Here is a 14,642-nt window from a genome sequence, read left to right on the forward strand (position 1 = left end):
CCAAGTATTCGGTTAATCTTGACCCCACTTAGACTTTTCATCTCATGCTAACTCTATGTTGAACTTCCGACTGCCAAGTGTTCAGTTAACCATGATTCACTTGGACTTTTTCTTACAAACTATCTGTTGGACTTTCGATCACTAAGTGTTCAGTCAATCGTACTTAGACTTTCCTATAAGTACTCTAGGTTGGTTTTGATGTGATCAACCAAGTTAAGTTAGGTCCTATTGTGTTTGAACCTTGTGTCTATGTATGCAGGAGTTTAGGAACACAAGAAGTAGAACGGAAGATGCAACTAGCGAAAAGGATGACATGGGAAAGGAGTCGACGAGCTCAGTGCATCCGAGGGATGAGGTGCTACAAAAGAGTACATCGATAGATGAAAAGAATGTGCACGACGTTCAAGGGATAAGAAGCTGGGAAGAAAGCCTACTCAAGGAAAAGGTCGGAGTTAGATTCGAGTGAGCTCAACTCTGGTTAGCCGAAGCATCATCCACATAAAGAGATCAGCTAAGGAGATGATCTGCCTAATGGAAGGTGCCTCATGGCTTGGAAGACTGATGAACAATGTCGAAAGCGTCTTCCAGCCTATAAAAGGTGTCTTCCAGTGACCATTAGTCTAAGATAAAATTTTATCTTTGGCGATAAAATTTCTTTGATTGAAGGTGCCTTGAACCCTATTGAAGACGCCTTCCAACTTCAGATAGAGTTTTCCAGGGGCTATAGACACCTGAAAGTAGGAAATATTCAGCAACTTTTGTATTAATCTCCTAGCAATTTTCTAAATTTTTAAAAAAGTGTAAGAGGCTTTTCCACCTTCATCAAAGGAGATATTTTTGTTGGTTAGTCCTAGGAAAACCGTACCGGCTCCACTGTACAAAAATTTTGTACAAGTGTCGAACATTTCCTTAAATAACCTATTGTGTTCTTTAGAAGTTAAATTAGGAATCTCTGACGGAACTTAACATCATTGATTCCAAATTTAACTTATCTGTTGTTAATGGTTTAGATTTGAATCGCAAGTGGAAATTAACACTATTGATTCAAATCCACCTATGTTATTAATTCATTAAATATTAATTTCCAAAATTGGCTTCCAGGACTGCATGGCGAGGCACATGGCCTTCTTGGATATGGGAGCAACCACCACCGCCTAGACAAAGCCTTTTAAGGAAAGCTAATATTTAATTTCCTTAAATAACTCTAGGTTAACCAAAAAGAACAATCGAATCACAAATTCGACAAAGTAAAAAAAAACACAAACTCGAAAACAAATTTGAAAACTCTAGAATCTTATGCCTCTTGTGTTTGATATTTCCAAAAATAACTATACAAAGAAAACTAGTATGATGCGGAAAACAATTACTAGTTATACCTTTCTTTGTAAGCAAATAACCTCTTGATCTTCTACTGTATTCCTCTTCTAATCTCGGACGTTGTGTGGGCAACGATCTTCCGAGATGAGAACCACCAAGCACCTTCTTCTTCCTTCTAGGTTTCGGCCACAAAAATCTCTTCCAAGGATGAAGAGGTTCGGCCACCACCAAGCTCCAAGGGATGCTAGAAATATCGCCTCCTTTTCTCTCCTTCTTCTCCAAGCAAGATTCGGCCATCACAAGGACTCCAAGGATGAGATGAGGTTCGGCCACAAGATGGAGAAGAGAGAAAGAGGAGGGGCCGACCACACCCAAGGAGAAAAAGAGAGGAGAAAAATAATAGAGTCGTTAGCCATGAAGACACCTCTACCCCCTCTTTTATAATCCTTGATCTTGACAAATAAGGAAATTTTAATAAAAACTTCCTTAATTATTTTGCCATGAAAAAGAAATTTATTTTAATTTAAAAACAATTTTCTTCTCATTAAAATAATGGTCGGCCACTTATTTCCCTAAAACAAGGAGAGTTTTAATTAAAACAAGAATTAAAACTTCCTAATTTGTTTCCGAAAATTTATAAAAAATTTCTCCAATAATTTTTCCCTTCATGGTGGGTTATAAAAAGAAAATTTTATAAATTAAAATATTTCTTTTAAACATGTGGATAATTTTCAAAAGAAAAGTTATCTCAAAAAATTAAAATATCTTTTTAATCGAAAGATATCAAATCTTTTCTTAATCTTTTGTAGAAACTAATAAAAGAGAATATTTAATTTTTAAACTCGCTTTTAAATTATGATCATGGTTAAAAAGGAAAGTTTTCTCAAAATTAAAATCTCCTTTCAATCTACAAATAAGGAGAGATTTCAAATCTTTTCTTAATCTTTTGTAGAAAACTATAAAAGAAAATATTTAAATTTTAAACTCTCTTTTAAAACCATGAAATCTACATAAGAAAAATTTATAAATAAAATCCTTTTTAATATGATGTGGCCGACCACCTAAGCTTGTGCTCCAAGCAATTGGCCGGCCACCTTAAGGCTCAACCTTTAGGCTTGGCCGACCCTAAGCTTGAGCTTCAAGCTTAGCTTGGCCGACCCCTATAGGTTGGGTAAGAAGGTGGGTATGTTGTGGATATAAATTTCTATATACAAGAGGCTACGATAGGGACCGAGAGGAGGAATTGGTTTGGTCTCTCGATGAAATTAAGCATCCCGTGCTCGCCCCGAACACACAACTTAATTTCATCAATAATAATTCATTCCACTAAAGAATTATTATTGAACTACCGCACCAATCTCAAATTACATTTTGGGCTCCTTCTTATTATGAGTATGTTAGTCTCCCTGTGTTTAAGATGTCGAATGTCCATTAATTAAATGAGTTACTGACAACTCACTTAATTAATATCTTAGTCCAAGAGTAGTACCACTCAACCTTATCGTCATGTCGGACTAAGTCCACCTGCAGGGTTTAACATGACAATCCTTATGAGCTCCTCTTGGAAACATTATCAACCTAGATCACTAGGACACAGTTTCCTTCTATAATCAATAATACACACTATAAGTGATATCATTTCCCAACTTATCGGGCTTATTGATTTATCGAACTAAATCTCACCCATTGATAAATTAAAGAAATAAATATCAAATATATGTGCTTGTTATTATATTAGGATTAAGAGCACACACTTCCATAATAACTGAAGTCTTTTTTCCTTTATAAAGTCAGTATAAAAGAAACGACCTCTAATGGTCCTACTCAATATACTCTAAGTGTACTAGTGTAATTATATAATTAAGATAAACTAATATCTAATTGCACTACGACCTTCCAATGGTTTGTTCCTTTCCATCTTAGTCGTGAGCTACTGTTTATAATTTATATGGTACTGATAACATGATCCTCTGTGTGTGGCACCACACACCATATTATCTACAATATAAATTAATTGAACAACTATATTTATCATAAATGTAGACATTTGACCAATGTGATTCTTATTTCTAGATAAATGTTTATACCAAAAGCTAGACTTTTAGTATGCACTCTAACAATATTTAATAGAGTTTTGAAATTACCTTGGATTAATAACTATCTAGATTGCAACAAGTAAAAATCATAGTCTCTTACTTAATTCTTTTTTAAGTTATTATTTATTATGTTATATTTGGTTAACTAATATTGTATCCCTGTTAAAACTAGCTCGAGAATATTCTAATTTATTTTCAAGGTAATTCACCCTTTTCTTGTCGGTCCAACAACACCAACATTTTCATATCATGTTAACTCCATGTTGGACTTTTAATCATAAAGTGTTTAGTCAATCGTGATCCGCTTATACTTTTCATAACTTGTCAAGTATCATTCAACATTGATCTACTTGACTTTTTGCTCAAATTACTTAAAATATTGATTGACTATCAAATATATGGTCAACCATGGCCTATTGAATATTTCAACCAACTAACATATTGATTAAATATTAAAACTCCAACTCGAGCTTGGTTATCTTAGTCAACCTTGACCAGGGAACGATTATACTATACCTCCTTTGTTCTTGTCATGGGGGTGACCTCTTTTAATTTCTCCTTTACCTTAGATGTTATTTTAACTTAATTCTTGACCAATTTTAGACACTTGCTCTTATAGTATCCTTTCTCCTTATACTCAAAGTATATTATATGATCTTTATCTTTATGAATTGAGTTTATTATACCTTCTTTAATCGTTGGAGTCATACATAATTTTTCTTTATTGGTTCTAGATGTCAAGATTTCTTCTCATTCCGGTGTCAATAACCCATACTCTCCCTCAATTCTTAAGGTAGATACTTCTTCAATTTCTTCCTCAGATTTGAATACTTTTCAACTTTTGAATCCTCTTGTTCTTGATCCAAAGAGTCTTCCTCTTTGTATTTGCCTTCAATTTGTATTGAGGTTGGATCTTTATGGAGTTTGGCTAACTTACTCCATAACTCCTTGGTATCTTGATAGATACCTATCTTACACAAAATTTCATTAAGCAGAATATTAACTAGTAATTTAATTATTTTTTCATTGCCATAAACTTTTGAACTTGTTCTTCACTCCATTTGTTCCTTTGAAGAAATTTTCCTATTTGTATTTATCAGAGTTTGAAATTCTTCAATTAGAGCAAATCATTACTCTATATCCATTATCAACAAATTTTCCATTCTTGATGTTGGGTTTTTTGGGCCGTAAAAATTATTTTTTGCGTTGTGGAAACCCCGAAATTCTCATGTCACGGATCCGTGAGAAGATTAAAATTTTGTAAAAACTTTCACGTACGAGTTTTCTAAGCTTAGATATACTAGATAAGAATTTACCCTTGATGCGAAGCCCTTCGCAATTCCGCTCGTCCAAGGTTTGTCGCCGGATCTCGAGAGTATCAAAGTAGATACTCCTCTATGTATATCCACACGAACAACTCGATGGAGAGAACCTCTAAGGATGTGCTAGCAACCTTAGAATATCAGTAATGGTGGAGGAGAGGGAGAGAAGAGAGGAGCTTGAGGAAGAAGAAGGAGTTACTCACCAAGCACACAAATGCACTAACTCCCTCATCTAAAGTGACCAGCCACTTTAAGAGAGATTGTAACCTCCATGGGATGCCAAGAGTCACAACTCTTGGTAACTCCCATAAGGTGACATCTCACTTAAGCAACCATGATGATGTGGAGCATCATCATTGGTCCACTTCTTGCCAACTCACCAATGAGGTGGCAAATGGTCAAGTCAAACTTGACTCTTCATCTTCCTCTCAAGTCAAGTCAAACTTGACCACTTCTCTCCCATGATTGATCAAATCTAACCATTGGTTCAAGTCAATTTTAATTTAATGAATCCCTATTTATTGAATTAAATTGATTCAATGAGTCTAAGTCCAAATTAGACTCATTTAATACATGAACCAAATTGAGTCAAACTCAATTAGCTTAATTTGAATTACTCTTAATCTAATTTGGTTCATCACATGAACCTAATTATTTAGGTTCATCAAATGAACCTAATCTCCATCTAATTGTCCTTTGTGTGTGACTCTATAGGTTCTTGTAATGTTGGCAATGCTCCTAAACCCATTTAGAAGTATAATTAATGAGCGGTATCTAGCAACACATCATTACTACCCAAGTTACAAGAATGTTGAGATCCAACATCACCTTGTGACTACTAGTTGTGACCCTTCACAATATATGACAAATGTTCTTCTATCCTTGACACCTAGATTGATCAATATGAGGCATAGACCGTGTCATCCTCTAATCAATCTAAATCTTGAATCCCAAGTAGACTCACTCAATCAAATGAGCTCAACATCTCATATTGACTCATTTGGGCATGACCATGCACTTAGTGGTCTCACTCTATCAAGAATAATGATGTCATTCCCGTCATATAGGAGGGATAGATCCCATCTACATCACTCACATCTCTCCGCATAATTTGTTACATACCCAGTAATCGCCTTTATAGTCCACCCAATTACGGGTGACGTTTGACGAAGCCAAAGTATGTAACTCCTTATGTAGGGAACCATGGTGACTTCAGGTTCAAGGACTAATAGTCATACTAATAGCCATATGAGAAAGTATATGACACTCATATAACGATCTATGATACTTTCTCATGGCGGGTCATTCAGTATACATTTTCCAATGCATACCCATGTGTCAGCTTGATATCTCCATATCCATGACTTGTGAGATCAAGTAATCGAGTTGACCTACATGCTAGTCTCGTTGCATTAACATTGTCCCTGAATGTTAATACTTGATTAGGAATGATTAAGAGTAGTTTTCTCTATATCATCTCACTATCGATTCACCCAATCGATTGATATAGGTAAGAACCTTCTACTCAAGGACGCTATTATACTTAGTTATTTGGCACCAATACAAGTAAGCATAATAACCATAAACAAATGTCTTTATATATACATAAGAATATGATACAACGAGTCCATACAACAATCATCAAATGATTGGCTCTAGGGCTCTAACTAACAATCTCCCACTAGCACTAGTGTCAATCAGTATAGGCTCTAAGGCCCAATGACCTAGTATGACCATCATGCTTTCTTTGTGACAAAGCCTTGGTCAAGGGATCTGCGATGTTAGCCTCAGTGGGTACTCTGCAAATCTTCACATCTCCTCTATCGATGATCTCTCGAATGAGATGGAAGCGCCGTAGTATGTGTTTGGTCCGTTGGTGTGAGCGAGGTTCCTTAGCCTATGCAATTGCTCCATTGTTGTCACAATAGAGCTCAATTGGATCAGCTATGCTAGGAACCACCCCAAGCTCAGTAATGAACTTGCGGATCCAAACTGCCTCCTTTGCTACTTCTGATGCAGCAATATACTCGGCTTCTGTTGTAGAATCAGTGACTATGTCCTGCTTCGAACTATTCCAGCTCATAACACCACCATTTATGCAAAACACGAACCCAGACTGCAATCGATAATCATCCTGGTCAGTTTGGAAGCTAGCATCACTGTAACCCTTTACAGCTAGCTCGTCATCGCCTCCATATATCAAGAAATATTCTTTACTTCTTCTCAAGTACTTAAGAATATTCTTGACCGCTATCTAGTGACTTTCATCTGGATCTGACTGGTATCTGCTCGTTATGCTCAAAACATACGAGACATCAGGACGAGTACATAGCATGGCGTATATGATAGATCCTATGGCTGAGGCATAAGGGATCTGATCCATGCGATCTCTCTCCTCTCTAAAAGAGGGACATTGAGTCTTCGAAAGACTCACACCATGTGACATAGGCAGAAATCCCTTCTTGGAGTTCTGCATGGCAAACCGAAGGAGTACCTTGTCAATATATGTACTCTGACTTAGGCCAAGAAACCTCTTAGATCTATCTCTATAGATCTGTATGCCTAGAATGCGGGATGCTTCACCTAAGTCCTTCATTGAGAAACAAGTCCCTAGCTAAGTCTTGACAAACTGCAGCAAAGGGATGTCTTTCTTAATAAGTAGTATGTCATCCACATACAATATAAGGAAGACAACTGTGCTCCCAACAACCTTCTTGTAGACACAAGGTTCATCTTCATTCTTGATGAAACCAAACTGTTTGATTGCATCATCGAATTAAAGATTCCAGTTCCGAGAAGCTTGCTTTAGTCCATAAATGGACCTATGCAGCTTGCATACTCTGCTAGTATGCTGTGGATCTACAAAACCCTCAGGTTGTGTCATGTACACATCCTCGAGTAGGATTCCATTCAGAAATACGGTTTTGACATCCATCTGCCAGATCTCATAATCGTGGTACGCTGTAATAGCAAGCATGATCCGAATGGATTTAAACATCGCTACTGGAGAAAAGGTTTCATCATAGTCAATACCATGAATTTGCTTGAACCCTTTAACTACCAAGCGACCCTTATAAATAAGTCCATCCATGTCAGTCTTTCTCTTAAAGGCCCACTTACACCCAATGAGTTTGTCTCCTACAGGTGGATCAACCAAAGTCCATACTTGGTTAGTGTACATGGATTCCATCTCGGATCTCATGGCCTCTAGCCATTTCTCGGAATCTGGACTCATCACAGCTTCCTGATAGGAGGTAGACTCATCCTCAATGAGCACAAAGTCATCATGGTTAGACAAGAGAAATGAGTATCTCTCAGGCTGACGACGTACCCTATCAGATCTGCGAAGAGGTAGGTCTACTTGAACTGGTTGTGGTTCCTCAACTCCTTGTGGAACAACATCATCCACAACACTTTGTGGTTCCAGTTCAACTTCCATCGAGGCTTCAGTGCTATGGTCCATATCTTGAACTTCTTCAAGATCGAATGTACTCCCACTAGTCTTTCTAGAAACAAAGTCCCTTTCTATAAATACCCTAGTCTTAGCCACAACTAGCTTGTGTTGACTGGGAATGTAGAAGTAATATCCCTTTGTTTCCTTGGGATATCCAATGAAATAACACTTGTCGGATTTAGGTCCCAATTTGTCCAAGACTTGACGTCGAACGTAAGCCCCACAACCCCAAATCCTCATAAAAGACACCTGGGCATCTCTCCCAGTCCATATCCTATATAGTGTCTTTATTACAGCCTTAGATGGAACTCGGTTGAGAATGAAGGTTGCTGTGTCTAAAGCATAGCCCCAAAGATACATAGGAAGATCTGTGTGACTCATTATAGATCGTACCATATCTAATAAGGTACGATTCCTCCTTTCGGATACACGATTCCACAGTAGTGTTCCAGGAGGAGTGAGTTGAGATAGAATCTCACACTCAACTAGATAGTCACGAAACTCATGGCTAAGGTATTCACCACCTCGATCTGATCGAAGTATCTTAATACTTTTGCCAAGCTGGTTTTGTACTTCATTCTTGAATTCTTTGAACTTTTCAAAGGATTCTGACTTATGTGTCATCAGGTACACATAACCATATCTACTAAAGTCATCAGTAAATGTAATGAAGTACCTATAACCACCTCTAGCAGTAACATTGAAAGGGCTACATACATCACTATGTATAAGACCTAACAAGTCAGTCGCTCTCTCACTGTGTCCACTAAAGGGAGTTTTGGTCATCTTGCCTAGAAGACATGACTCACATGTCTCATATGATTCAAAATCAAATGAGTCCAGTAAACCATCTTTATGGAGCTGGGATAAGCGTTTGTCATTTATATGACCTAAGCGACAGTGCCAAAGATAGGTTTGGTTCATGTCATTTGACTTGAACCTCTTGGTACTAATGTTATAGATAGGGTTCTCAAGGTCTAGAATATAAAGTCCGTTTATCAAAGGTGCACTACAATAGAATATTTCATTTAAATAAACTGAACAACATTTGTTTTTTATAATAAATGAAAAACCTTTCTTGTCCAAACAAGAAACTGATATAATGTTCTTAGTTAAAGCAAGCACATAACAACAATAATCCAACTCTAGTACAAGCCCAGAGGGCAGAGATAGAGAATAAGTTCCTACAGCAACAGCAGCAACCCGTACTCCATTGCCTACTCGTAGGTCTATCTCGTCCTTCGTCAATGCTCTGCTATTTCTCAGTGCTTGTACATTAGTACAAATGTGAGAAGTACATCCGATATCTAATACCCACGATGAAGAAATAGAGAGGTTGACTTCTATAACATGTATACCTGAAGTAGAAATCTTATTTCTCTTCTTCTTAAGATCTTCCAGGTATCCTGTGCAGTTCCTCTTCCAGTGCCCTGCTTGTCCTTGATACAGTTGACGAAGATGTTCAACCATATCATAAGCAGTCATCAACTCATGTTGCTTCTGAAGCTCAGAGTTCATGGTTGCGAGCATAAGACATGACACATCTAATGCGTCATCTTGATGTTTCTTGTAAGCATCAGGATCAGCTCGCGTGGCAGTGACAGGAGGTGCCTCGGGAATGGCCTGCTCCAGGACGTACAGTTTTCTTTCCTGAGTGAGAACTATTCTCAGATTTCGGTACCAGTCCAGGAAATTAGCTCCGTTGAGCTTGTCCTTCTTAAGGACGGAACGTAGGGAGAAAGAGTTTGTATTTGACGTCATGGTTATCTACAACAGAAAATGTAGAAAAATAAATATCATATTCTATTAATCATCTAATTAGGCATTTAATTAAATGATGCTCCCAATGAATTATAGAATTTTTGTAGAATCAAGTGAGTGATGTGGTCAAACCACACTAACTAGATTCTAACCAACTATCTATAATTCGTGTGGAAAAGATCCATATCATACTACACCTTGAGTTAGCTTTGGCTAAATAGCCCAAGACTCAGTATGATCGATAGGTAACTAATTACCAATTACATCTCTATACAATTCTTGTTTATAGGATCAAGATCCGCATTTATATTAAAACTCGAGTTAGCGTTGGCTAATACGCCCAAGAGTTAATATAAACGTGATTTTGACCTATCTACCAACCATTGGAAAATGCCTATAGCTAAACTCGATCTAATTGAGTTAACTAGTTACTCAATCTAATTGAGTTGTACTCACCCATGCGTTGATAGGCGGGACCAAAATTGTCCCTCCGTACCCTACCAAGATAGTATGCGTTGCTCTGCTTTGGCAAATTCAACAACAACATGCGATCGAGGTAGTGATAGGTATCACGACATGGTAGACATTACGAGTTGACGCGATTGAGATCTAATCTAATCGATGAGGTGTATCATATACACGATTTAGATCTAATCTAATCATTAGGGTGCATCATGTACGCAATTTAGATCTAATATAATCGTTAAGACGCTAATTAATTACTATTCTAGCATGCATCACATATACACACACAAGCAATTAATTAAATATTTTTGTAATTAGTCATGGCCCTACTACGATCTTCTCAAGCCAATGAGAAGATCGGATGGTCAACCTAAGGTCAACAACTTCTCAAACTCCTTCCTTTGACTACCTTGTGTTGCTCGCGCCCTCTTCGTAACTTCGTCTCGAGTTGACCTTCTATCGCTCCATTTTGTACATTACAAAAGTGAAACTCGAGTTACATTCAAGTCTAAACTATTTACAATAGAAATAAATAAATAAATAGAAAGGCACGACGCGTAGGTCGCGTATCAAATATACAACACGCACAATTATATGACGGCACGCAGTCCGTATTATGAATTACAACACACAATATCCAAGCAAATTGGGTCTTTTGGACTATGACCATCACAAAATAATACATAATTCTAAATTATGTAATTTCTATAAATTTATGTAATTTTTCTTACAAGTTTTACAATTTTTATGAGTAAAAATTCCTGACGGTCCCGTTTAGCGATTTTCGGGCGCAATCGCGGAACGAAGCCCCTTGCGGGGTCAGGAGCAGCACCCCTACCCGTGATATAACCATCGCGAGTGTTCCTAAGCGATCCTACAGTGCCTTAGTCCGCTATCCCAAAATGATTTGGGGCGAAACCTTGCTATTTCGGAAATATTTTCTCGGTAGTCGAAGCCTACAAGTGTCTAAACACTTGTGCTTCGCTTCTACGAGAAAATTACCCATAAAATCTATAAAAATCATAAAAACACAAAAACTTATAGATCTGTAGAATTTCATAAAATTCAAAATAAAACTCGTACACGCTTCGCATGTGGCTCTTATACCACTGTTGGGTTTTTCGGGCCGCAAAAACCACTTTTTGCGTTGCGGAAACCCTGAAATTCCCATGCCACGGATCCGTGTGAAGATTAAAATTTCATAAAAACTTTCACGTACGAGTTTTCTAAGCCTAGATCTACTAGATAAGAATTTACCCTTGATGCGAAGCCCTTCGCAATCCCGCTCGTCCAAGGTTCGTCGCCGGATCTCGAGAGTATCAAAGTAGATACTCCTCTATGTGTATCCACACGAACAACTCGATGGAGAGAACCTCTAAAGATGTGCTAGCAACCTTAGAAGATTAGTAATGGTGGAGGAGAGAGAGAGAAGAGAAGAGCTTGAGGAAGAAGAAGAAGTTACTCACCAAGCACACAAATGCACTAACTCCCTCATCTAAAGTGGCCGACCACTTTAAGAGAGATTGTAACCTCCATGGGATGCCAAGAGTCACAACTCTTGGTAACTCCCATGAGGTGACATCTCACTTAAGCAACCATGATGATGTGGAGCATCATCATTGGTCCACTTCTTGCCAACTCACCAATGAGGTGGCAAATGGTCAAGTCAAACTTGACTCTTCATCTTCCTCTCAAGTCAAGTCAAACTTGACCACTTCTCTCCCATGGTTGATCAAATCTAACCATTGGTTCAAGTTAATTTTAATTTAATGAATCCCTATTCATTGAATTAAATTGATTTAATGAGTCTAAGTCAAAATTAGACTCATTTAATACATGAACCAAATTGAGTCAAACTCAATTAGCCTAATTTGGATTACTCTTAATCTAATTTAGTTCATCACATGAACCTAATCCTTTAGGTTCATCAAATGAACCAAATCTCCATCTAATTGTCCTTTGTGTGTGACCCTATAGGTTCTTGTAACGTTGGCAATGCTCCTAAACCCATTTAGAAGCATAAGTAATGAACGGTATCTAGCAACACGTCATTACTACCCAAGTTACAAGAATGTTGAGATCCAACATCACCTTGTGACTACTAATTGTGACCCTTCACAATATATGACAAGTGCCCTTCTATCCTTGACACCTAGATTGATCAATATGAGGCATAGACCGTGTCATCCTCTAATCAATCTAAATCTTGAATCCCAAGTAGACTCACTCAATCAAATGAGCTCAACATCTCATATTGACTCATTTGGGCATGACCATGCACTTAGTGGTATCACTCTATCATGAAAAATGATGTCACTCCCGTCATATAGGAGGGATAGATCCCATCTACATCACTCACATCTCTCCGCATAATTTGTTACATACCAGTAATCGCCTTTATAGTCCACTCAGTTACGGGTGACGTTTGACGAAGCCAAAGTATGTAACTCCTTATGTAGGGAATCATGGTGACTTCAGGTCCAAGGATTAATAGTCATACTAATAGCCACATGAGAAAGTATATGACACTTATATAACGATCCATGATACTTTCTCATGGCGGGTCATTCAGTATACATTTTCTAATGCATACCCATGTGTCAACTTGATATCTCCATATCCATGACTTTTGAGATCAAGTCATCGAGTTGACCTACATGCTAGTCTCGTTGCATTAACATTGTCCCTGAATGTTAATACTTGACTAGGAATGATTAAGAGTAGTGTTCCCTATATCATCTCACTATCGATTCAACCAATCGATTGATATAGGTAAGAACCTTCTACTCAAAGACGCTATTATATTTAGTTATTTGACACCAATACAAGTAAACATAATAACCATAAACAAATGCCTTTATATATACATAAGAATATGATACAACGAGTCCATACAACAATCATCAAATGATTGGCTCTAGGGCTTTAACTAACACTTGATTCCCAATACTCGAAGTTTTCTATTTCGAATGACGGAGGTACTCGGATGTTATATTTGAATCCATCTCAAGGATCCATTTGCAAACTTTATCTTCTTCAATAATCAATTCAATGACTTATTGATATTGGAGAGCCCCAAGAATGTAACTACTTTTTCTCCCTCTGAGATTTTATTTGGTATCCACCTCTTAAAGTGACTAGTTCAAAACATGCTTCTAGTGATCTCCCTCCATTATAATAATCTCCTTCTTGGACATCTTCCGGAGACGGAGAAATCTTTACAAGCTGTTCTACAAGAAAATTAGAAATGAATGTAAATGTAATGAGTACAAACAATTTTATATGAATCTTGCTTTGAATGTTTCTTGTTGCTTGAAATTATCTTTTGTTGGTCTGAAAATGCAGCAACACTTTGCTCCAACCCCCCCCCCCCAAAGAACAGGCACCATCTTCCTCCAAACGAAACCCTCTTATACAATTGTTGTTTGGGATGTTTTCCACCTACCAATCTATTGGCCTTACTCACTAATCAATTGTCACATCAAATACGACCGTTTAAACTTACAAAATGACTATTTTTACTTGAATAATCTATTAGTGAGCCACACAAATCGATTTCTTGCCTTTAGTCGAACTAGTCAGTCGATTCCTAAGTCTTTTGTTCGCTGGCCACAGTCGAGCAATCTGTCAACTCGAAATAGACTTCCAATTGATTGCCAGTAATTGCAACAATCGATTGGTCAAGCAGTTAACCTGGAGTTTTAGGTTTAGGATTTGTCAACCGATTGTTAATTGATAATCCTGATTTCAGCTTTTTTTAAACTGAATTTGCGTCTTTCTTAGTATTAGGTTGACCTTAGCCTACTAAGATTTTCTTTGCTCAACATATGGTGATCCTTGACTCGTCGAGACTTTCCGTTGCCTAATATCCAATTAACCTTGATCTGTTGAGATTTTATCGTTACCTAGAATCCGGTTGACCTCAATCTACCAGGACTTTGCTGTTGTCTAACATTGGATCAACTTTGACCTACCAGAACTTCCTCACTCATACCAAGTGTCCGGTCCTCCATGACCCACTTGAACTTTTCTCTTACTAATTTTATATTGAACTTCCAATTATCAAGTGTCCTGTCAACTTTGACTCACTTGGACTTTCCCCTTGTCAACTTCCCGTTGGACTTCTGATCACTAAGTGTTTGGTCAAACTTGACCCACTTGGACTTTCCTTTTGCTAATTTTCTTGTTAGATTTTCTACTTTTAGTCAAGTATCCGGTCAACCTTAA

Source organism: Zingiber officinale, chromosome 8A (assembly GCF_018446385.1).
Source record: "Zingiber officinale cultivar Zhangliang chromosome 8A, Zo_v1.1, whole genome shotgun sequence".
Taxonomy (NCBI): Eukaryota; Viridiplantae; Streptophyta; class Magnoliopsida; order Zingiberales; family Zingiberaceae; genus Zingiber; species Zingiber officinale.